The sequence below is a fragment of the Anser brachyrhynchus genome, assembly GCF_964034855.1.
Source record: "Anser brachyrhynchus genome assembly, chromosome: 1".
Classification (NCBI taxonomy): domain Eukaryota; kingdom Metazoa; phylum Chordata; class Aves; order Anseriformes; family Anatidae; genus Anser; species Anser brachyrhynchus.
In genome coordinates this window covers 186,885,617-186,910,184 of record NC_137694.1, presented here as the reverse complement: position 1 = coordinate 186,910,184, position 24,568 = coordinate 186,885,617, and the positions used below count along the sequence as shown (strand labels likewise).

The window sequence follows — 24,568 nt, the reverse complement described above, 5'->3', positions numbered from 1 at the left end:
GACTGTTCACACAAACGGTATGTGCTGTGGGCATCCACAGCTGAGGTAGTTGTCCTTGGTTCCCTTTACCAACAAATGAGATAAATAGGAGTTTCCAGAGTAGAATTCCTCTCATGCTAAAGTAAACACTTAAAATAGAGTTCTCCTGTTTTAAAATGCTTGTTTCTTTCGTTTCTATAGTTCAGGATGACTAGCTCAAATTGAGACGTAATAAACTGGCATGAGGAAGCCCATCCCAAGAATCATCTCAAGATGAATTTCCTCTCCAAATCATCCTGCCAAAATATGATACCTGCCTCAATGACACAATAATTTCTTACAGAAATGAAGCTGTTGGGAATCTTCCTGTCTGCAGAAAGAAAGGAAATTTGAGAATGGTGTTTTGCAAATAAAGGTGTTTGGACCTCTGAATGGTTTTAACCATTTCCATGTGTTATTATTTCTAACATTAGCAACGTTCCTGTTCCAAGCACAAACCAAAATTGACTGTGAAAATGGTCTTTTGCTTTTGTACACTCAGTTATTCATATGACAGAATGAAAGTCTCATATTTAACTATACATCTGGATTTGTGGCACATCTGAAATCCTAAAGGATCTCAAATTTGCAAATGGCTATTTTTATTTAAAAAAAATAATACCCTGGGAGACGTGTAAAACTGATTACAATGTTACCTATGAAACAATGACTGCTTAACAATAGCATAAACAAAATTTGCTGGTATTTGCTGCCAATTTTTTAAAATCTGTAGATTTTATAATGGGAATAAGCATATACTAATGACCAAGTCATTGGCCTGGGTGAGAGAGCCTACAGCTTTCTGCCACTGATGAAGGAGACGGATTGTATGAACTAAACATTTTTGCAGAACATAGCAAGACGGGCCCATGAAGCTTAGTGACACTAAGTGCTAACATAACATAAATATTTAACAACCTCTGCTTCCAAGAAAATTCAGGCCACATGAAACATAGATTAAGATTGTGTGTCATGAGCCTATTCCACTATTAGCATTAATGAGATCTAAAATGGCCAGCCAAAATAACAAAATAGTTGCTAGAAAACAGCAGCTAAGCTATCTGCCATGCTGTCTTCATCTGTCTTATGATAGTCTGAGTCCAAGCTGCAGTCAGTGATACTTACCCAAAAGTCAGGGAAGATTAGTAAGTCAGGTGTCCTGGTCCACAGTACTGGGCTGAAAGATAAAGTGGAATTCATTTAATCTGATAATCAGGATTCTAACATTCAAACGTCCTATCCTGAAGCTCTTAAAACTGACATTGTGTTGAATGATAAAGTTAATATCAGTTGACAGTTTGCCAGAAGCCATTAATTTAAACTCTCGGTTTTGTTTCAGGGCTTGTTAATTTTGTTGTGGCCTTAGAAGAGGAAGAATCCAAGTAAAGAACCAGCATGCTCCCTATTCTTTTCTTTTCTTTCCTTTTTTTTTTTCATGTAGAAAGGTCATTCGTAAAATTTCCCCCACACACACTTTTTTTTTTTCAAGAAGCAGAAATGAAATTAGACCTTTGTTTATACAATACTACGCACTGGCCCAGGATTTATTTTTGAAAGTTGGTAAACTCTCCTTCCAATTTAAATTGAATAAATAGGTGCAGCTGAGTAAATGGACAGAGTTAGGCTGTAAGTCATATGTTTTCACTTTAAAATTACATGTAGAGGAACACAGAAAGAGGAAGCAAATAAGAAAAAGAAGTGTGTAGAGGAGAGAGTACTGTAGTCAAGATTAAGAAAATAGCATTACAAACAAGATTTGATGCAACCATATTTTGCTTTCATGTAACAAATGCTGTGCTCAGCTGTGGCTGGCTGACTCCCACCAATGGCCCGAGATACAAAGCGCACATCTCACTAACCAGCACTAGTGTGTTCTCAGGAAGTATCCTGTATCTCATGCTATTGCATCAGCTGGATGGATTTGCATGGCTTGATGGCAATCAAAGATGGAGTAAGTGCACAAAAATCACTACCAAAATGCATCTACAATGCTTCTGTAAGAAGGTACTCCAGTCAAAAACATTTTCTTTCTTTTGAAAATTTAAAATATCTCCAATCCCATGAAGCAAGCAGCATCTGTAAGTCTTCAAATAAAGAACCTAATAATTCTACTTAATTCTATCGTTTCCCTACCAAAACACATATTAAGACTGTAAGCCTATTCCATTGTGTACATGAAATAATCAAGGTACTGCAATGAACTAATTTTTTTCCACAAAAATGAAAATCAAAGGCAATTTTGTAGGCAAAAGGGATTTTATACATTTTTTGTTTAATGGTAAAGAATAAAAAAAGGTATAATTTTCTTAATATTGGATTTTTTCTCCTTGCTAATAGGAAATAGAATACATACATAAAAATATGTATACATAAAATGAAATATGTAAAAAATCCATCACAATGGCTTTGTGGAACCTGAGAAAAAAAAACACAGATGTCTCCCTCATCTTGAAAAATAACTTACATACTCTTCTGTTGGAAAGGAGCTGTGTAGGCTGATTTACAAAGAAAACCCCTGAAAGAGGACTGTGAAAACAGCTTCTCTATCTGCTCTGGAAATTGTTGAAGATACTATAACAAAAGAAAGACATACTTCTTTAACATATACACAAGACTATTAAACCAATCTATTTTTTTTTCCTTCTCTATATTTTATGCCTTAGTGTTACAGCATTTTGGACCTGTCTTTAATAGGAATTTAATCTGTTTTTGCCAACACTTTTCTACAGCATTTACAGTAACCTTTGCTGAATTATATTCATCCATATTCTACACGAATGCTTTCCCTTTCCTGCATGTTTGCTCTAGGCAAACACAGAGAGTGGACTTACACTGTGAGATCCAGATCTTGGTTTTATTTAATGGGTCAAACATAGTTTCCATATTACGTTGTTCATTATATCTCAACATTTAGTCATAGACCTAACCACAGATCTAATCACTACATGACAGAAGTGATATATGTGAAACATTTCCAACACATACAGTTAAAATACTGCTAAAATTTTTTTTTCTGCATTGGGAAAGTTGTGGAACAAGCAAATGGGGATCCTTCCTATTACCTATAGCAGAAGTCCAGGATGTTTTCAGTGTTACTGCTTTATCATTTGGGGCTTCATACTCTCAAGTCATCAAAATGCCTAGTTAGATGATCAGTGGCACAGTTCTCAGTGCAAATATTGATGCAAATATCATGGCTTCTGATCTGTAGAAGTGAAGTTTCTACTTCACCAAGAGTGAGATGTGGCTACTCCACACCTTGCAACAGGGATGCTGTGGAAGCCTCTCATTGACTCCACGGGAGAGCTGCTCTATGAGCTTACACACTCCAAAAGAGAATGCTAGACAAGGAGAAAAAAAAATGGTTGCCTTATAAATATCCCTGGTCACTACAAATATATGTGTTATGAAGTGAACAATCGGTGTTTTCAGTCAAGCTTCAGTGTTATTTTGCACAGACTTCTTCTAGTTTCCAGTTTGGAGCTCTACCAGAGAGCAGCTTTACCAGGACCACAGGAAGCAATGAGTCTGGCAGCTCTGAGTTTGTTCTTTTTCATAGTGGTTTTCCAAGAGCTCTTTTAGACTAGATAAATTAGTGAGCTACAAGCACTGATTCATTGATTCTCCACGCACCATCTTTCAGGAACAGGCTAAGTGTTACATTGATACACTAAATTTCAGCCTAGCACGTTTTCTGGATTTCATCTAAATATCAGGATCTTTTATCACCATTTTCCCCATGTTGTGACCCAGCCTCCCATGAAATGTTCAAGCACAGTATCAAACCAGAATGGTGCTTTCCTAAAGCACTGACATTTCTCCCTTTATAGCAACAATAAACATAACCCGGATTTCTGTTTTGACTTTTTATTTTTTTTTAGTCTTCAAGAAGAAAACATATTTAGAACAGGTGGCTTGTGTTAAGCCTACAAGTAATCAGATTTCTATAAATCACTATCTCCCACTGAGATGTTAGCTTTAACTTTAAGAAAATGTAGCTCTTCCTAGGTAGAGAGTTATGTATCTGAAGGACTGATTTTCAGACCATCATTATGCATATACACCATTGAAGAACTGTGTTTGTACAAAAGCTTTTAATCTTTAACCATATTCTGGGACTTGCTGATATTTGGTAATCAGGAAATTCCCTGGTATATTTGAATGCAACATGAAACATCCAGTGTCTCTTTCTCTCCACGTGTTATAACAGCCCGTATACATCCAGAAGATCCCTATCCCAGCACACCCATTATGCAAACAAGACTGGCCATGTGGGATTCACCTGAATTTAAGCACTTTAGCATCCATTTTGTCAGCAGAGAAAAATAAAGTCTGCATTGCAGACATCAGAATTTATACAAGAGGAATACCATCTAGCCTGTTTTACCAAAGCAGGATCAGTGCATGTTCCTGACAGTCAGCTTTCTCAGAAGGTGGGATCATAGCACAGACTGAACCGGGCAAGGTTAGGGATATTGCCATAGTGTGAATGAGTTGGCAGGAAAAAAACCTTAGTGGAATTATACAGTCAGAGAATATACCGAGTTGTAAGGGACCCACAAGGATCATCGAATCCAACTCCTGGACTTCCACTCACTGAATCAAAAATCAGCAAGGAAGAAGAGGAGTTTAAAGTTCATCTCCTTCCTCCTGAAGGACCACGTGTATCTCTGGTGCTAAACTAATCAGGCACAGTTAGTGCATGTTTTCCTCTCTCCTACCTCACATATATCTCTCTTTCCTGTGATGACATGAAGGGTCAAACTATGCCTGTCACTGTGGGAAGAGCATCACTCCAGAACAAAGTCCTACTCTTTACCTGTAGGCTGTCAAAGACCTAATATTCAGAGGACAAAATTGTTCATTATATACTATTGAGGTGGTTCCAGTGATGTGCTACCCTGCACAAGCAAGGACAGTTGTTAGGAATAAAAACTATTTCTTAACAATTCCTTATCCACTGAGTGGCCCACCCTTCAAATCTATCTCTCTCCAATTTGGACATTAGGAAGTCATGTGGGACCATGTCAAAGACCTTACAGAAGTCCAGGTAAATGACATCAGTCACTCTTCCCTTGTCAGCTGATGCAGTCACTCCACCATAGAAGGCCACCAGATTGGTCGGGAATGATTTACCCCTGGTGAAGCCATGCTGGGTGTCGCAGACCACCTCCTTAGCTTGCATTGTTTCCAGGAGGATCTGTTCTATGGACTTTCCAGGTGAAGAGGTGAGGGTTACTGATCTGTAGTTCCCTGGGTCCTCCTTTCTACACTTTTAAAAAATGGAAGTGATGTTTCCCTTTTTCCAGTCATTGGTGACTCCACCTGACTGCCAGGACTTTTCAAATATGATGGAAAGGGGCTTGGGAATTCCATCAGCCAGTTCTCTCAGGACCTGGGATGCATGGCATCAGTCCCCTTAGACTTTATAATCAATAGTATTTGAGATCCAAGAGTTCAAAACACAGGGTCCAAAAATACCGGGAGAGGATCAGTAGCACACAACATCAGCAAGACTTTGGCAGAATTAGAATAAATTATACCCAGTAAATCAGCCAACATGATAACCATGACCAGCATCTGCTAGCAGCTACTGCAAGGGGATGTCAGCAGGTGCATATCCCTTGGGTCTGAGTTGGGACAATTCCTGTTTCAAGGAACTGGCTATAGAAAAAAAAAAAAAAAGAAAAAAAACCTGAAAATGGTGCTGCTCATTTTCTGGTGGCCACCCCAGCAAAAGGAACAAATCCTTGAGCACCCAGGTGCTGCTTGAGCCTTGAAACTGGAGACATATAGAAGTTCATTATATTTGATCCTGTGAGACAGCTCCAGAGAGCTCCAGAGAGCCTTGACTTCCCTTCAGGTCCTGGATTCCAGGATTTTAAAAATGTTAACATCTGATTAGAAGCTTTACAAAATGCCTTGAGTTATTGTTTTAATAATAAAAAGAACTAAAGTTAGTAGCGGCCACTGAGCACTAATGTAAATTAAAATTCCTGGAACTAACTTTAATTTTAGGGGCAAGGGAGAACTCTTTTGTTACACACAGAAGAAATGGGAACTAAATTGTTTTTACAGAAATAAAATGCTGACTTACAGCAACAGCACTGGAGAGACAAAAGAAATGTACTTTAGCAAAATCTGTGCCCAGGAGACCCACTGGGAAACTCAGTGAGTGTGACAAAGGGGATTAAGGGAAATGATGTCAGAACTACAGCTTGAGCAAGTGACAGGTCACATGAACTTCAGGCACATGCTTATGAATGAATATGCAAGTCCTGTGTCAGTACCTGTCTTCGTGTGGCTCTCATGGGGCTCAGACTGCACCTGAAGAGGTTCTTGGCTTCTACCTGCAGCACCCACATCTGCTTCGGGGAGCCACCCAGCTGTTATTTCTTGTGGCAGCAGTACTTCTGGCCTGACTGTGCCCATGAGAACTGCATTAAAATAGTCTTCTCTGTGCATTTCTCAGTGCTGCTATCCATGCAGTTGTCACTTGATGTTGAGCTGGAGCTCACTCAGCCGTCACCACACACAGCACCGCCAGCCTTCAGCCTCAGGCCAGCTCCTGCTCCAGGGCCTGGAGGCAGCCAGTCAGAGCTCAGGCTGTGCATTTATCCCACTGTGTGGCCACTGCGAGGTGTGTTGCATGGATTACTCATTTTTCTCCTGCTGCTACACAAAAGTCACAGTTTTACCTATCACACCCTGTTCTAGCCTTTGTCTCGGGTTCAAACACCTGTCAACTATCTTATGCTTTCATTTCATGTTATCAGTTTAATTTTGATGGTTGGTCACAATGAAAGGTCACACGACATGGGGGCATCACTGTATTAAAAGTGGCTGGGAAACTTTCTGCATAGGAAATATTACTGTGCCGAACAAAGACTTTACTAAAATCAAACCGGTGTTCATCTGGTTGAAGATTTTGTTTATAGCACTTGAAGCCTTTTTTTTTAAAAAAAAAAAAAACTCAGCAAGAAACTGTATTTAGCACCAAAGTGGGACACTTTTTCAGTACCTTTTCTTAGGAAAAAAACCCTCAAGACCCAAGAAATTCACATCCCTCAACTGGTGTGTCCACACATACTTACCACTGAACAGCCATGTTAAACAACTGAATGCACACACCAGTAGCAAAACTAATTTTTAGCCACTTTTACAGAAAAGCACATTGAAGTTTCAAACATTGGTCTTCCCATTTTACAATCTGACCCCAAGATTTTTTTTGTGAACTGAGAAATAAAAAACACATTAGTATGAAGCCAGGATAAGATTCACTTCAAAATGAGCAAAAACAAGATAAAAATGGTATTAGAAGATTGCCACTATGCCATTACAAGAAGATAAATATTCTAGCTAGAAATAGTTAGTTTTATCGCGATGTAAAGTTAATATACTTTGGGGCTGGTTTTATAAACAGAGATATAAACAGTCAAGTTACCAGAGTGAAACTTAAGCTTACTGTCTCTGTTTTACATTAAAGAAGCCTTGTAAGTGAAAAGATTTCAGATATCAGCCCCTTATTCCAAATATCCATCTCTCCTTTGTGTAAGCTTGTGTTAGTTGAATAAAACGCTGACCATTATACATTTTTCCTTGTCATATACTTCAGCCTTCGTGCAAGCTGGATAAACACATGTAACAGGGGACTTGAAAAGGGAAAGTTACCAGGAAAGAACAGCAGCATCACTTAATCTAATTTACAGAAATCATTTGAAGAACAGCAGTGAGCCATGGAATATATTAATTCACTCCCCCCAAATCACACACTTCCTTCACACAAGAGATTGAAAAAGAGCAATAGACACAGAGATGAACAGATGAGCAAAGAGCAGGATCATTGCTTGTTCTTCCCTGCCACCCTACTCTTATCCCAAAGGAAAAAAGAAATCACTAAATCTCTCTAATGCTTCTCTAATGCTTTTCTTTCCTACTTTTGCCAATACATTAAAAACACCAGATTTATGGTGATCCACTATGGAATGGAACTGACATTGCAGTGCAGGAACACGGAGATTAAACCAGAACTGTGATCTGGGGAAAAACAGTTCCTCAAGATACACACACACAAAAAAATATATATATATATATAATCATAAAAGGAAAAAACAGTTATAATGGTCACTGAGACAATGGCCCAAAGCAGAATGTTCTACACCCCTCCCTGACACCTGTGATGAAGACATCCAGGAGGCGGAAGGAAGAAGATCTTTAAAACATTGAGTTCCCCACCTTAGCACACACAAAGCATTGTGTTTATGCCTTATGCATTTTAGCATCTAAAACCACAAGTCAGTGGCTGAGATGTGTGCTTGCAGACAGCATCACGAGGGCAGCAGGTACAAGCCACCTTCTCACCTACAGCTTTACAAACAGACAGGATTCCCTAGTGTCAGTTCCTGTCCTTGTTATGACAATCCAACATTAGGGAAGTGTTTTTTTGTCTGCATTAGTGTGCATTTACACATATATGTATGTCTAGGTAATTTTTAGTCCTGCCTATTGGGTCATAATTGTTAAAAATATATTGCAACAGGGAAATTACACCCATGGGCTTTAGTCTGGTCTTTTGAAGATACAAGAACAACCCTTTGGTGAAGAGTTTTTCATATCCTACCTTGCTTTCACGCAAGGGCACCTGGACAAGAAAGCAATTGTAGTTTGTGAAATGCTTAGTCCATGGTATCGTAGCCCGAATCCCAGCCTGCAAATCTACACAAACCCACCTAAGTCTGCATCTCTCTGTATGGAAACATCCCTGGTTATAACCAGGGCCTCTCAGTACAAGCGACTCAGGCCACCTCCCCCCAAACCTCATAGGCTCCAGCTTCCCAGCCAGCTGCTCAGCAGAGCCATGCGGCCATGAAACTTCACAGAAAATGCCATATGAGAGGGGATTTGTTTCTGTTATACAAGGGCAGTTTTCAGTTATGTGACGATATGCATAACTGGTGCTCTTTCCATTTCTCCCCACACATCATTGGTGTTATTTGAATTAAGCTCATGCTACTGATCTCTTCCTGAGCAGCTAACGGAGCAGATGTTATTTGGAACATACTAAATGGAAACATGGCACGTATGTTGTTAATGGACTATGCAGATTTTTGTGAGGCAGAACCAAGGAAATCAGCCCACTGCTGTTTCTGGCTTTGCTGGCCGGATGTTTTTAGCATAATGTTTGCATACGAAAAAACCAAGTCCTAAGACTGCAAAGACTGGCACAGCCAGTGCTCAGACAGGGCAGGCAGAGGGTTGGCTGGGGCATACTGTAGTAAATGCCTGAATAGTGGATACGGCCATGCTAAAACCTAGATTTTTTATTCCCACCTGTGCCAGACATTACTTTAGAAAACCTGTGCATAAACTATCTTGCAAAATGGGTAAAAGATGCTTGCAGGTAGGGGAACAGAGACACTACAGCAAAATAAATGCTATGAACAGCAGATAATTAATGGTGGCAACTAGTAGGCAACATCAGCCTGCAATCCCTTTGTTCCCAGCCTAATGCAGTGTTTTCCTAAAAAACATGGTTTCACTTCTCTTAAGGATGTGGGGAAAGACAGAAAGGAGCTCCTATATAAATGTGTACATCATGTGTGGCACTCTGAAGGGCTGCTGTGCAGAGACAACTAAAAGATGTCATTAAGTCACTTGTATGTTATCATGTACTGTTGGGGAGACACGTAATATCTTTCACTAGACCAGTTCAAAACCTTGAAGAAAACAAGTGGGCTTTAGGAGACAAGAGCCCTTTCCAGTCTGAAAGACACACATTAAACTACAATCTAAGCACCAAGCAAGGGCAACAGCTCAGCACCGCTGCTACAGGCTCAAGAGAGAAACAAAGCAAAATCCGAGGATAGACAACCCAGACACAGTGGACTGGCTCTGATCCGACAAACTGGCTCAGAGAGCATAACGCCATCAAACAGTTAACAAATCATCTACAAGGGACTTATCCTAAGTCCTCCTTTCCTATAAAACTGCATTTGGGGTAACCTAAGTCAGACTCATTGGAATTTTTTTTAATGAAATAAAACCTTCAGTTGTAAAAAAAAATGATGATAATAACAATCACAGGATTAGTGCAGACAGTGGTTGATTTAGCAAAAGAGAAATTTTCTGCTCATTCTGGCATAGCTCATAGACTAAGCCAAGCCAGGCAGTCTGAATTAAAACACCAAGTACTTGGGATAAAGCCCTTGTATGTGCACATGTGAAGATCTTGCACTTGAAAGGTAAAATAAAACTTCGGTAAGGAAAACAATTCCTTAAACAGACTGGTCTTGTCGTGATGAAGTCAATGGCAAAGCATGAAACTCTGATGGAAAGTGCAGATGCACCATGAATTTAGGGAGGTAAAACCATCCAATTCTGGGTGGAGATCACAGTTTTTTGATATCTGAAAGCATGGTAAATCCATCTTATTTTATATCTCTTCCTAGTAGCAAGGACTGAGAAGCTACGTCCTGCCCTTTAACTGGCCCTTTGACAGGCAAGTGTTTGATGTCAAGACACCTGACAGTGACTGCCATGTCAGACAGTTATTTGCTGGATGTTTCCCTGGCAGCTGCATTTCAGATAACTCTCTGTTTTGCCATCTAATCACTGGCTACTGTGCTGACTTGCTCTCTTCATTAATCTTAGCTTTCCCAGATACAAGGCCACGTGGTTGGTTTTTTTTTTTTTTTTGACCATCTCTGCCTTTGCTCCAGAATTCAGTGTTTGGTGCTAAAACAGACTCTGAAATTCAGTAGTCAATGGGCAAACCAGCTGTGCTGGGATCAATGGCATTGTGACCATCTTGTGCCTGGGCAGAGGGCTGGGCAGCTAGGCACAGAGCTGGCCATGAAAATCAAAGAGCAGGACACTGGGCCTAATTCCACCTGGAACTGCAAAAATGAATCTGCCCCATTTATTTTGCTTTCTGTATTAATAAAGCTGCAGCTCGTTATAAAAACCATATGCTGTGTCTTCAGCTGGATGGGCAAGCAAAATCCGCTGAAGAGGGAAGGTTGGCTTTTTCTATTAAAAATGGGAACTCATCTTCTTTTGCTAAAATCCTTTTATCCTTCATGTGCCAATTTCCATTTGGTCACAGCCTCTTCAGATCCACTTCTTACTCTTCAGTCAAAAATGTAACTAAGGATTGCCAAAAGGGCAGGACCATGGGGGAAGGGAAAGCTGACAGGAACAAGAAATGATTTTCTCCAGCATTTCACGATCATTTTCTAAGTACTTCTTTTGATTTTTCTTCCTTACACCCAAGTAACTTCCCTGCGTAAGCAAGAACAGATGTTGCAACAAGCAGAGTTCACCCTTTGACCCCAGATCTCACTGCTTCTTTTCTCTGGTGCACGTTTGGATTCAGAGTGAAAACCCTACAAAAATGCATGGGGGTGGGGTGAGATGTGAGGCAGGGGGAAGAATCTAATTTTGGAAAGTCTACCCTAGCAAACCCTCCCCAAGTTCCACTTGTCTCGCTTTATTTGCAAATGTCTCAGTTCCAGAAGCTGAAGACATCCGAAATGTGCTCAGATACCACACTAAGCAGTATCATATTGGAGTACCTGAGTGCATAAATTAGATCTCCTTCTCTACAGTTATTTGCAGAAGACACGACCTATTGCCATTCCTACTGTGCACAACGTATTGCAGCAGATGACGGCCCCTTGTCTGCATTAGCCCCACGCACAGACCCGTCTGCAGAAGGACGTGTCTCATAGGTTTGCACCTTTCCTACGCACACACACACAATTATTCACCAGCAATTTAAAAACAAAAGAAAGCAAATCCATCATATTGCAATACTATTTTCCTGTTTGATACAAAGAGCTGTTTGAGACGAGCAAGGACCAAGATGCTCTTTGAGGAGTGGATGCTAGCTACCCTGCGCGGGGATAGTGGCTCTCTGTGATAGGGTTTGACAACCAAGCCCCATCCCAGGAAAGCGGGGCTCCTGAGCAGCCTGCCTTTCCTGCAGTCACTGCTGTGGCTGCCAGAACACCCCCGGGTGCTGCTGCAGAAGCAGGATGGAGGCATCCCACATGCTGCTTGACAGACACACTAAAAAATAAGCCAGCCGAGAAGCATTAAAAAAGCTGACTGTGGGATCCCAGAACATCTCTCTGCTGCTAGTGTAGGGTCCTGTGAATATCTACACTCCCACAGCTCCCTCCTTGATGCTCTTTTTTCCCCTCTGGCTCCTTTGCTCACAGCCAGGACTGCTGAGCCCAGTCAGGCTGCGGGAAAAAAGCGCTGCCGTCCTCCCACGGGCCACCCATCCCCTCGCTGCCTTCTGTGCTGCTGAGTGAGCAGCACTGCTAGTGACATGCAGATGACAATGTTGGGTCCTTGCCCCTACCAGAATCAGCTCACACTCCCCAGGAAAACCCACTCCAAGAGCAGCGAGAAAGAAAAACAAACAAGAAAACCAGCGCAATTACAGCCATTATATCTCAGCACATAATTCTGAACTTTTTATAGCCCTTTGTCTGGCCTGGTTTTGTTTGTTCAGAGGACCTTTCCCCTGGGAGATTGTTTCTCAGCCAAATACCCTGTCAAAAATTTTCTCAGCAACCACAGTTTTCTGCTGTTCTTTTCCTCTTTAGGTTTCTTTTGATATATCCAAAGCACACTTCCCCATTCTTTCTTACATATATATCTCAAAGTATTTGTAGATCTGAGAAGTCTGTCCACTTTCACCACCAAACACCTTGTTTTCCTACAACCAGTGTATAAGACATGGCTTTCTAAATCTTGATATTAACTATAATTTTCCAAAAAAATAGGTAGAATTCTGTAATTCTAACTCTAACTCTATTTTTCCAATGAACTCATTAATAATATGGATCCTTTGTTTACATATGTCCCCTGTTAAAAAGGAAAAAAATACATCTCAGTATTTAACTGATGCAGAAGGGTACCTTAGAAACTGGTATTGTCTAACATGAAAGAACACTTTCTGAGAAGGGAGAAAAAAAACAGAGATTAGAGCTGGCAGCTCTCCATTGTGTCACCATTTATTGTCACAAAATCCAGCAAGAGACGGCTCCTGCCATTTCCTTTTGATTTCTCTGTGTAAATCTGCTCTCACCTAAAGCTTGACCACATGACAGTATATACTCACATTAAACTGATTATTTCTGTCTGAGCTGGGTGTAGGCGAGGCAGTCTTAACTTCCACATAAAAAATGTCCCCTCTGGAAGCACTGCCATTCACTGCAGAAGGAGATGCATTTCACATCCCTAACAGACCCCTGCATTTTATGTTAACATCTTGACGATAACCAGGCAAAGGACAGCTCAGCCTAGCGTCTGTGTTAGAAGTTGATTAAAATGTCTGGCTAAGGTAGCCAGACACGCGAATTAACCTAAAAATCTACGTTTCAGATGATATAGGTCAGATTAAAATCTTACCACTCCAAAGTAATTTCAGCCACTTGCCACAAAATGCACTCACAAATTTATTTGAATAGCCTGAAAATAGTTTGTAGTCAACCAAGCATCGCTGCAATGCAAGGTGGTAAGAGACGATCCCTGCCCTGTTTTGCTGGCACTCCCTGACAGATAGAGTACAAGCACAGAAAGCAAGAGCAGCTGGGTTTGCACAGCAGAATAAATTCTCTGATTGCAGAGATTTCTCATATAGATGGCTAGGCCTCCCTCTTCTTGCAGTTATAACATGTATTTGGAGAAACTAGTGCATTTCGAGGATGGGACTATAAGCAGGTTGGATTAGCTAAAGTACTGAGCATCCTGCTGGTTGACTCAGCAAGCTATCTCTGCAGTCCCCTTGGAGCAGCAGAAGTATGGCTCTATTTCCTCCTTTCTCTGGCCTCACAGCTGTTGGGTCAAAGGATGCTTTAAATCCACTAATCAAGCAAAAAAATATAGCAAAACCCAATCAGATGCATTTTACTAATCTATTGCAGAAGATGCTGACATCACACAAATGTAGGTTTATAGTTTTTTATTTGGAAAATTAAGCTATACTAGAGCAAAGTAGATAAATCAGTCAGACCATGTATGTGAACAGTTGTAGAATTTCAAGACGGAAAGCCTCTTTTATAGCATGAACATGACCCAAAATGATTTAGAAAGTCTTATTAAAAGGAACAGGATGCAGCATTTCAAACATTTCACCATCTCTAGCTTTGGGATAAAGGTTTCTGGAACTCACATAATTAAGCCGTTCACTTTGTTGGTTGCACATCATCTCTGAAGCCACAAGGAATTACCTATCATCATTTTATTTGACTTTTCCTCTCAGGTTGGTGGTATGTTGTTGGACTGCACACAAGAAAGGAGACCAAAAATTCCCAATTTAGGATCTCATATATGACCTTATACAGGTTACAAATATTTCTGAACAACCCAGAAATCCTCACACCTAAATGTTATGAGATGGGATCCTGATGTGCTGGGTGGTGTACTAAGATTGCTCTGAAAAGCTCAGAAACCAGATAACATAATAAGCAGTCATTGCAAGCATATAACCAAGGAACCACGCTGAGAGACCAAGACCATTATGTCCAGAAGGACACCCATTGGTGTCAAAAGAGCTATCAAAAAACTTCATGGTAAAGCCAGGGGAAAATGATTCTAGGAGAAAGGGGAAATGGGAAGGCAAGCCAAGGGAATCAGAAAGCTCATACGCCATTTTTGTCAGCTTTGAACAAAAACATTGAAGATTGTGGAACCAGATGTATAGAATGACTGGAAGAGTCTTAGTGGTACACCAACAAATACTCGTTTTTGATGGTATTCTTGACTTGCATGACTTTGACTCAAACTTTGCTCATACTATCATTTCTTAAAGTCTCATAATTTACCATATCATCATATACAATCTACTCTTCTAACTTTGCTTTTACATCTGTCTCTTTGAACTGTTTGTACTCTTCAACAGCTGACCTAGGCTATGTAGCTATTCTAACATGTTTCTCTTATCCCTCTATAATCTGCTTGCACCTGTGAGGGCAGGCCTTCCCTATATTTTTTCAATTTGCTGGATTGTCATATTTGTATATATTGAACCTAAGCATGGAGACTATAAAAGTGTCTGCTGAGTTTTCTTTTCTGTTTCTGAGGTTAAAGATCACTTTACTAGTCATGTTAACCCAAGTCTCTAAGGGCTGAAATCCAGTTATTTAAGAGTAGTCCACAGAAATGCAAAATCTCTTCCATCTATGAATATAGTCAATACCGCAAAACTTCTCTAAAAATTCAAGGCTGGTTATCGTCTTCATAGTTTTGTCAGACTTTCACCCTACTCCTCTATGGAACAGGAGTATTCTTAGAATTAATGGAGCTTCCATTTCTTTGAGTATCTTTGTCAACCCTGGTAATTACCTTTCCTGTATTTCAGTGAGAATTTGGGATTGCCATTTGTCCTCATTTGAAGGCTTACAAGTAGATTTTCTTCCAGAATCCTTTCCAGACTCACGCGTGTCCAAAGCACATCTTTTCATTCACTGCATCTATTTCATACAGGCCTAGCATCTCCCATTAATAAGTTATCATTTGTTTCATAAAAACTTCTATTCTTTGTGTTCAAACAAATTTCATGTTCTTCTCTAATGGTTTTCTGTCTGTCCACAGATCATTCTGTCTTATCTTCTCTCTGTGCCATAATTACCTGAATAGCATCGCTTTTCTTCTTCATACTCCAGCCTCAGTTGATGTAATGTTAGTCTACTTTTTCTGCTGTGGCTGCTTTCCCTTCTCCCTTTATCACCTATATTCTTCTTGCTTTTCCCTGAAAGCTTTTTGCTTCAGCATATCAAACCTATGCATTAATTCTATTCCACTTCAATAGAGTCAAACTGTCTTCTCCCTTTAACCATGTTTTGCCACATACAATTCTCCTTAGCTAGCAGGCTGACTTCCAAATCTTCTTCTTTGGAAGATGACTTGGTATGTCTGTAGACCCTCTTCTAAACTCCATTAAGTGCATTGCTCTAGCACCTCCTCCATCTACTACTGGAACACCTCTTACCAATGAAATCTGTATTAGGAAACCACCTTCAGAAGAATGTAGACCTCATGAATTTTTCTCCCCATACCCCCAGATCTGCTGCACTTTTGTCTCAGTAGCCACATCACTTTCTCTTCTTAATTCCTCTTCTTAAAGCAGAAAACAATATCTCACAATTTCCTAGTCTTTCAGACACCTAATCCCATTTCCTGTTTTCAGTATTCCATCCCATGAAAAATGTATAATTTGAGGTCACACACTGTAAAATGGCAGTTACACAAGGAACATTCTTTTTAACATCACATCTGAACATTTAGAGGAAACACTCACATAGATTTAACTTATAAATACAGTGTTCATCACTATCTTGCCATGGTTATGATCCAGTGAAAACAATTTTTGAAACTTCTCACACTTTTGGCTTTGCTGCTCATGGAAAATGTCTCTGTGAATAGCCGTAAGAATAAAACCTTCACCTTTCTAATTCTCACTCTCATTGCTGCATAGTACTATGTGATGTTGATCTGATGTTTTCCACACCAGAATTTGCTAAATTTAAGTTTCTTATCTGCAGATATATTGTTCAACTTTTTCTGGCATTTTCCATTTTTCCTCCACAAAGCTGATTATGAATTCACCAACTCTATAAGGAGATATATTATTTATACTGGATCTACTACTTAACCCTTATTTATTTGGTTTTACCTTATCTGATATCTTGTTTCTCGGCCCGAATATAGATATGCAAATCAGTTTAGAGTATTTCCCATTTCTTTATAATATTTAGTTCCCACAATTGCATATCTTCTGCAGATTTATTCAACTCCCTATTCACTACTGACATCTTGACACTAACAAGCAGCCGTTCACTGCAAATCTTTTCCCATGACTTAACTTGGGAATCAGGTTTTCCCCATTTCCTTTGTCTGTCTACAGACAGTTTAAGCACTAAAGGTTTTCCCCTGATCAGCCACACTGGTCTAAGTGAACTGAATTAACCTTCTTCACATCCTGCACCCTGATGATCCTCCCAATCCAGAGACCATGAGGAACCCCATCCAGACAGTAAATCCCAGCTTAAACCCTCCTTTGCTGAAAATAAAATAAAATAAAAAAATAAATAAATCAAATGGATTGAATCAGATGGTTTTGAAGCCCCCAGTAACAATCACTGTACATGGAAGGACCTCATCAGTCCTGCTATTTCTTTGCTATTTCACAATTTATTTCTTTCAGACTCCACAGATTAATACCATCTGCTCCTGCTAACTCACTGCATTTGTCTTTCTCAAGTTGCTTCATAACTTCCTCCTGAGAGACTGCAATCTCTCTTAAGGCCGTCTGATTTCCCATAGGAAATGCCCTCTGAGTAGCACCTTCCATGGAAAACACAGATGCAGGAAATTTGTTTGACTTCACTCTTAGCTAAGTCTCCTTTGCAGTTGACTCCTCATTGCCTAACAGTGTAGAGTCACTCATGTAGCTCTCTAAACACTAGCAGGTACTTGCAAGTTTCTTGTCTTAAAAATATTTTTATTCTGCATAAAAACTGAGTATATTTATATGGCACAAACATGCCATATATGTTTGTTTTTTCCCTTTACGTTCTCATTTTTCTTTATGTCCACAAACATCATGTTTCCCTGAAAGAATTTCTATTGATTAACACCAAGTCTAGCCTTCTACATTCCTCACCTCAATTAACTCCTGCAATTACATGATGACTCTCTTCCTTTTTCACAGTCTCCAAAATGAGTTATCAAATAATCAGTTACTTATGCTCTCAGTAAAATGCTCCAATCTGCCATTCTGCAAAGGCCAACAAGGTGATGCACTAATTACACATCACTACAGCTGACAGTTTAGTAAGCATCTCACAAAGGAATGGATTTGGATAAGACAATAGTTTGGGTTTGAATGTCATGTATGGGTGCTGCTTGTTCAACCAGAATCAATAACATTATTTTAACCTCACTGACTTGGGAAAAAAATATGGAGAGGCATGCAAATTCTGCTGTCAAGTCAACAAAGAAAACAAAAGTAGACACAATGAGATTAAAAGATGGCATAAAAGTCTGAGATCAAAGAATCCTCCTCAGAAACTCTAATGCACCAACAGTCATTTCCCATGCAAAATGAGTTGCAACTATACTGAAATCAGACAGGTAGAAAAAGCAATCCCCAGAACAACCAGAATTGTTGGTTTCCAAGGGGTTTACAGCATCAAATACAATTCCTTATACTACTATTATAAACAGTTTGGAAGCCAGTGAACACTACAGTGAACAGGTGTAGAGCACTTCCTGCAAAGATTTGCAATTAATAGGCAGATGTATTCGGTACTTCTGTTTTACAGTTACAGCAGATCCAACAGCAGCGAACCCTGTTCTCTAATTATGATGTGCCAAGTGGCTTAATCAGTTTGCAGTCTTTCCTTTTTAGCTAAATGAAAGCAGGATTGAATAAACAGCGCAGAAGAGGTAGGAGGGCATCCTCTGAACAAAATAATCCAAAGCTGGGTGATGCTGAACTGTCATCAACATCTGGAGACAACAGGCAAAGAATCAATCTCAGGGTACTTTTGTGAGGTCTGGAAACAAGAAAATGCACAAAGATAATATATAATGAACATGCTTTTGATAACACCAGCTAATACTTGTAGGATGCCTGTTCTACAGTTTCAAACATTCTTTACAGTAAATTCTTCTTCAGTAAGTGAAGCATTTGTATTTTCTATCATTGGTTCTTGTAGAATCCTAGTAAAATCTACAACACAGGAATCAATTGTGTGACTCCCCTATTTTACCAGACTTCTTGAGTCACCAAGTTTCCATTGTTTTTTTCAAGACAGATAGTGCTTAGAAAGATTTTAAGGAGATTATTCTGTGGATTGCATCCATGGTGGGTCATACTAGTCAAGAAAGATGCAGGAAGCTTTCTGCAGACCAGTCGTGGCCTAACTTACTGGTGTTCTGGTGACATTTATTTCTACCAGCCACCATTTGAAAACTGGCTTATGCTTTGAAACATACAGGAATATATGCCTTCAAAATCTTACTAAAATTACTCCCTAGACATAAAATCTCCCTAGAAAATTTCAGATATTTTTTTACAAGCTTCCTACTTTATTTTAGAAATGCTTATGACTACAAAGTTTTTGCAGGTTTTCCAGGTATTTGTTGCCTTGTAGAATAGCTGCAGATTGTGTAGTAAGAAGACATACCTTGTTGTGCCTTTTTGAAATATATTGCCTTTCAATTTCCTTGCACACTCCCTTTTTTCTGCGTTCTGAGAACGCATAAAAAACATTTAGCCTGTACACTTTATATTTATCTGTTATTGCTTAGTAGATTTTTATGACAACTTTTTTCTCTCTCTTCTATTCTAAAGTAAATTGTTCAGGGTAAGAATTAATCATTTACATTTTTCTAAATACCTGCATGGCTATACCCCTTCCTGTTGAGATAACCTGAACTAAATATATTATATAGTGTTACTTATGTTCTGAAATAACTACTGATTTATGTAGATTGCTTTATAATATCTCCAGAATTATTATCATCCCTTTTCTAAAATATTGCTGAGGCTATTTTATTTATTGTTTTTGCACATTGGGTAGAAGTCATAATTAGGTTCCCATAATAGTACCCAGGTGTCTATCCTGAGTTAATTGAGAATTCAGGAAGGTGTATGACTAATTAAAACTTCATTTAAGGCCCAGATACTCTTGGGGGCTGTGCATAAATGACTTTACGACATTTTAAACATAGAAAAAATGATCTGTGGGGTAAGTCAGCTTCTCCACACCTCTACTATCTGAGAAGTAATGAACTTTTTTAAAAGTACATCTTTCTCTTTCTTAGCCTTTGGGGTGTACAGGACGAGCAACAGATAAGAACATTTATATATATATATATATATGTATTTTAAGTACATGAAGAAGCTACAACCCTCATTCTAGTGTTAGTTGTTTTAACAGTTGAGACAAATTTTACAGGAAAAGAACAGGGGAAAGATTATGTAATAGATTATGTAATATAATTTTCTACAGCCAGACTGGTCTTGGATACATTCTCTTGATTTCTGCTTACAGACTCAGAAGGTTACAAACCCTGCAGGTATCAAAATGTGGCTCTGGAACTGAAAAGGAGGATAAAGTTATAAATAGAAATTCACTGTCAAATATTTCTTCAGCATCAGTGGAGATGAGGCACAGACGGAGAGGAGATTAAATCTACAGGAGACCTGGGTTATATTAATTAAGTGTCTGACATTACAGAACACATGTCTGGGGTGAACATAACCAATCTCGTCTTAGTGAATTGATTTTCTGATAGTGTCTTGAAGACTAGTGGCCAGTATAGTTGATAAAAATCTTTACATCTACATTACTTAGTGAAATCAGGAAGTAAGCATCACATTCTGGGCATTTATTAGATTTAGCTCAAATGCTAAATTCTTGCATGGCAAACAGCCACGTTCTCTAGAGTTACTGAACTTATTCCCTATCAGATGGAAAAGCAACTGTGAAAAATCTTTACATAAGCCTGCTGGGAATCCATCAAAGCCAGGTGTTTTGGCAAAAGGGAATTCTTCATCTGATCTCCAAGTTTCCTACAACATTATTGCCTCTTCTGATATTAGATAGAAGAGACAGGAACTGCTGTTTAACTTACAAACTGAAATGGAAAACAGAGATGTACTGGGTACCATAACACCATGTGTTTATTGTGGCTTTATAAAGATTTAAACATAGATAAAACTAAGGAAAAGCTATATTTAATTTTACTAAGCTTGCAAAGGCAAATAGCAAAAATAAGGAAAATCAAATACTGTAACACAACTAATGATGCAACCCCCATAATTATCAAAAGAGGAGGTCTTCAGAAAATTTGGAAATAAACACAAGTTTCAAAATTAGAGTTTCATCTACTCATCACAACAGGATACATACAGAGCCTTGGCATGTACACACGCAAACACACTATTGCTAATTTTTTCCTTTTCCAAATAACTTTCCCAGCCCTTACTTACAAATGACCTTTTTTCTTTTCCAGCAACATAGTGATTTCCATCTCCTCTGCATGCAAGTAGGAACTGCTATAACTTTCCACCCCTTGTACACTGATGTAGTGAGACTTTCTGCTTTTCTCCCATTTTCAGCATTACTTCATCTCTCAGCATATATATGAAATCAATGATTAATATAAGTTAAAGTTTCTCATTGCACATTAAAAGCACTTTATCAGCAATATGGCACAAAAATAAAACTACTAAGAGATATAAATTGAGATCTTTTAAACCTAGAATCCTGTCTTGACAAATATAGCAGGAGGATGGCACAGGAAAGGAATGGGATGGCAGTAGCTGTATTTGAGAAAAAGAAATAATGAGCAAATTGTCGCGTGATAGGTTGAAATCTCTCCTTCATAGCTACTACCTCCTGCTCCAAGGCTTCTAATAAATCTACAATAAAATGTTCATTTTACAGATACTTCTGGCTTTTTCAGAACTCAGTCATGAGCTTTTTATTCTCTTTCATAACTTTTACTGCAGTGCATTCCTGATTTGTGGCTGGTGCTTCTATGCGCTACTTTACAGTATTAGAAAAGCTTCCCATTTCAGATTCATTTGTGAGGATTCTTCAGCTTTTGGAGCCTGTGAAATAGTTGGGAGAAGAAAGCCCACTTCACCAGCATTATTTGTTTAGTTAATGTAGCCCACATTGGGAACATCATATTTTATTGTATGCTTCATGGATATCTACTCTCTATTCAGTTCTACCTTCCAGTAGCCTCCAGTCTTAGTGGAGGATACATGTATATATGTATAAACCTCCTCTGTGAAAGAATTCAGTTGGTGCCAAGGGAGCAGGTTTTGAGGAAAAGTCAGCCAACCCAGAGTCATGATAAAGTCACATGTGGCTTAGAGGAAGCCATCAGAGAGCCTGAAAAGTTGGAACATGTTACTCCGCTATCCTTTTTTCTGTGTTTGTATGTATTATTGGTCCCTAAGTAGCCCAGACAATGGCTGGAAAGGGTAAGCAGATGACTGCTTATTTGTTGGCAGTATAAATTCAGTTAAAGTGTCAGAGCACTTTGCAATTATTAAACACCCAAGATGTTTTCCTTTCCTCTCGCAAAATCTGTGCTGCATTGATTGGGTACCTCTCCTGGCCACTAACATGAATTTCTAAAGCTAGTCATTAAGCTTTAAGAAATTCAAAGAAATTTCTCAATCTACTCAGGTAGAAAGACAAACACGTTATACATATATATAGTACATACATACAGCATAAATATACACACACATATATATGTGTATATATATATATATGTAGCTTGCAGAGGAGTAGTAGCAGGTGCAATGTAGAAAGTAGAGTTCTCCTCTACTTTCTAATCGATAAGGACTGGAAAAGTTTAGGGAATTTGTTAGAGCAACATTGAACTCAGCAGTAGTATTTTACAGCTATTAGTGCAAGACCTTGTTGTGTTTTTCTTTCTACAGGGGTCGTGCCCCTTATAGTGTTTTGTTTTTATAGTGCTTCAGAACTGAACAAACCAGAAACTAAATTAAATGCAGCTAAAACTGTTCTGGTTAATCTAGGTGTGAAGCATGACATCATGAAAAACAGAGTTTTGCCCAATTTCCACATGAAACAATGATCAGCCATGGCTGACTCACAAAAGTCAGTCTATGTTCACCAGAAACTGATGAAACTGACTTTTCCTTATGGAACTTGTTTTGTTTTGTTTTGCTTTGTTTTTGTTGTGTTTGTTTTTGTTTTAGATTTTAAGGAATAAAGGTTAAGAAATCCAAACTTAAGAAAAATTATCTACATTTTTCCAAATGACTTAGAATCCTAAGGACTATAAAAACTTCCCCATTTTGTTCAGAGAAACAATGGAAACCCATTCTGAAAAAAAAAAAAAAAACTTTAACAGAAAGAAAAAAAAAAAAAAGAAAAATTCACCTGAAGAACTTAATGTGAAACCCCAGCCTTGCACTAAATCAGGCATATTTCAGTTTGTGTCTCAGTCATGAGGAGGTACACAACTGAAGTTTAAAACTGTTATTTCAGTAACTGAAACAAGTAGCTTTCTATCTCAGCTTTAGCATTTAGATCAGTCCATAATCCAATCCTTGTCACAAATCTATACATCAGCTAAAATGAATGCTCCCCTACCAGTTTTATATTCTTTAGGTCCAGAGGAATTTCCTTTCCCTGAAAGTATTAACCTCTTCAGAAAGTACTAACCCTCTTCAGTTTAGACATCTCATTTATGTCAGAACTAAATAAGAGTGTCTGCTCTATTGTCAATGCTCAGTAGATATTATCAAAAATAAGTTTGAAACAGATAACCAGAAAATACAATTTGTTTACCTTTCTGTAATGAGTTACAGTTGCATTGCAAAGATGCTGCTACCTGGTATGGCAGACAGTCAATGGGGTTTTCCCCTTCTTGTTCACATCTCCACCACAGGAAAAGAAAGTCCCTGGGATGACTAAAAATGAGTCCTGAAGAAAGGAGCCCAGGGAAAAGGGAGACTTATCCACACAGCATTGTTATTTCTGTTTGCCTGACCCAATCACTTGGGGTTTCATTACTTGGGAAGGCACTTAATTACCCTAGTCCAGATGTGAACAAAGCCTGGCACATCAGTGTTTGAAAGCTTTTTGGTCTCTCAGAGGCACTTACTAGCAGAAAGATCTGACAAAGCATCTTTGGCTTACTGATGACTGGCCACAATTTGCCATCAACATCAACTTGTAAGGCAAATAAGCTCTTCACAGTACGCAGTAACCTGGATGCTTCTGCAAACAGTCCCAACAAACACTAGTGAGTTGGGTGCATCTACAGAGATGAGGCATTCCCTTCCCAAAAACAACCTTTAAAGCTCCTAATTACCGTTTACCAAAGCCATAATTACCATTTCTGGATCCAGCCAGTCTCTGCAATTACAGTTTTATGTACAACATAGCAAAGGATGAAACACCAAAGAAGTTGTTTAAGGCAGTGGCTTAAAGTTATTTCCTCCATTTCTCCCTAAAGTTTGCTGCACAAGAGTTTTCGAATGAAAGCTTTTTAATAGGAAGCTAAACAGGAAGTTTCTGAAAAAGCCATTTCCAGGCAGGAGCTGAGAACACAGCGACCTCCACAAACAGGCATTCGGCTCAGATCAAGACATGAGCAGTAAAATACCCATTTTGTTGTCCCTTGAATGCCTGTGGCAGGAAAATATATTATCCACACAGAAGTATACCTTAGGTAAGATGGACTAGAGCTCTTTGAAATGCTCTCTATTAAAGTGAAGGTTTCTTTCCCTGTTTTTATGGGGGAAAAAATGCCAAGTAATGGACTGGAAGAAGAGGACCTAGTATTATTTCTCTCTGTAAGGCCAGGATCTAAAATATTAGGAATGGAACAGACATATATGTACACACACAAAAAAGGCAAAAAGACTAAAAAATAATTGAAATGGCTGTAAAGATATAGGAAAGAATTCTGCAATTCAGTAACACTGCTGTGAGAGGCAGAAAAAACTGCAGTATTTACATGAGAAAGA

At 38.9% G+C, this 24,568-nt stretch overlaps 1 long non-coding RNA gene across 1 annotated transcript in view; it reads right to left on the bottom strand.

The window, feature by feature from the left end:
- Nucleotides 1-23,511, bottom strand: part of LOC308188574 — a 31,744-nt gene extending 8,233 nt beyond the window's left edge. The window contains exons 1-2 of the long non-coding RNA XR_013945600.1: nucleotides 23,385-23,511; nucleotides 1,144-1,195 (exon numbers count right to left, since the gene is read on the bottom strand). This is a non-coding gene — a long non-coding RNA (uncharacterized lncRNA). The remainder of the gene's footprint in view (nucleotides 1-1,143; nucleotides 1,196-23,384) is intronic.
- Between the last annotated feature and the right edge of the window lie 1,057 nt (nucleotides 23,512-24,568).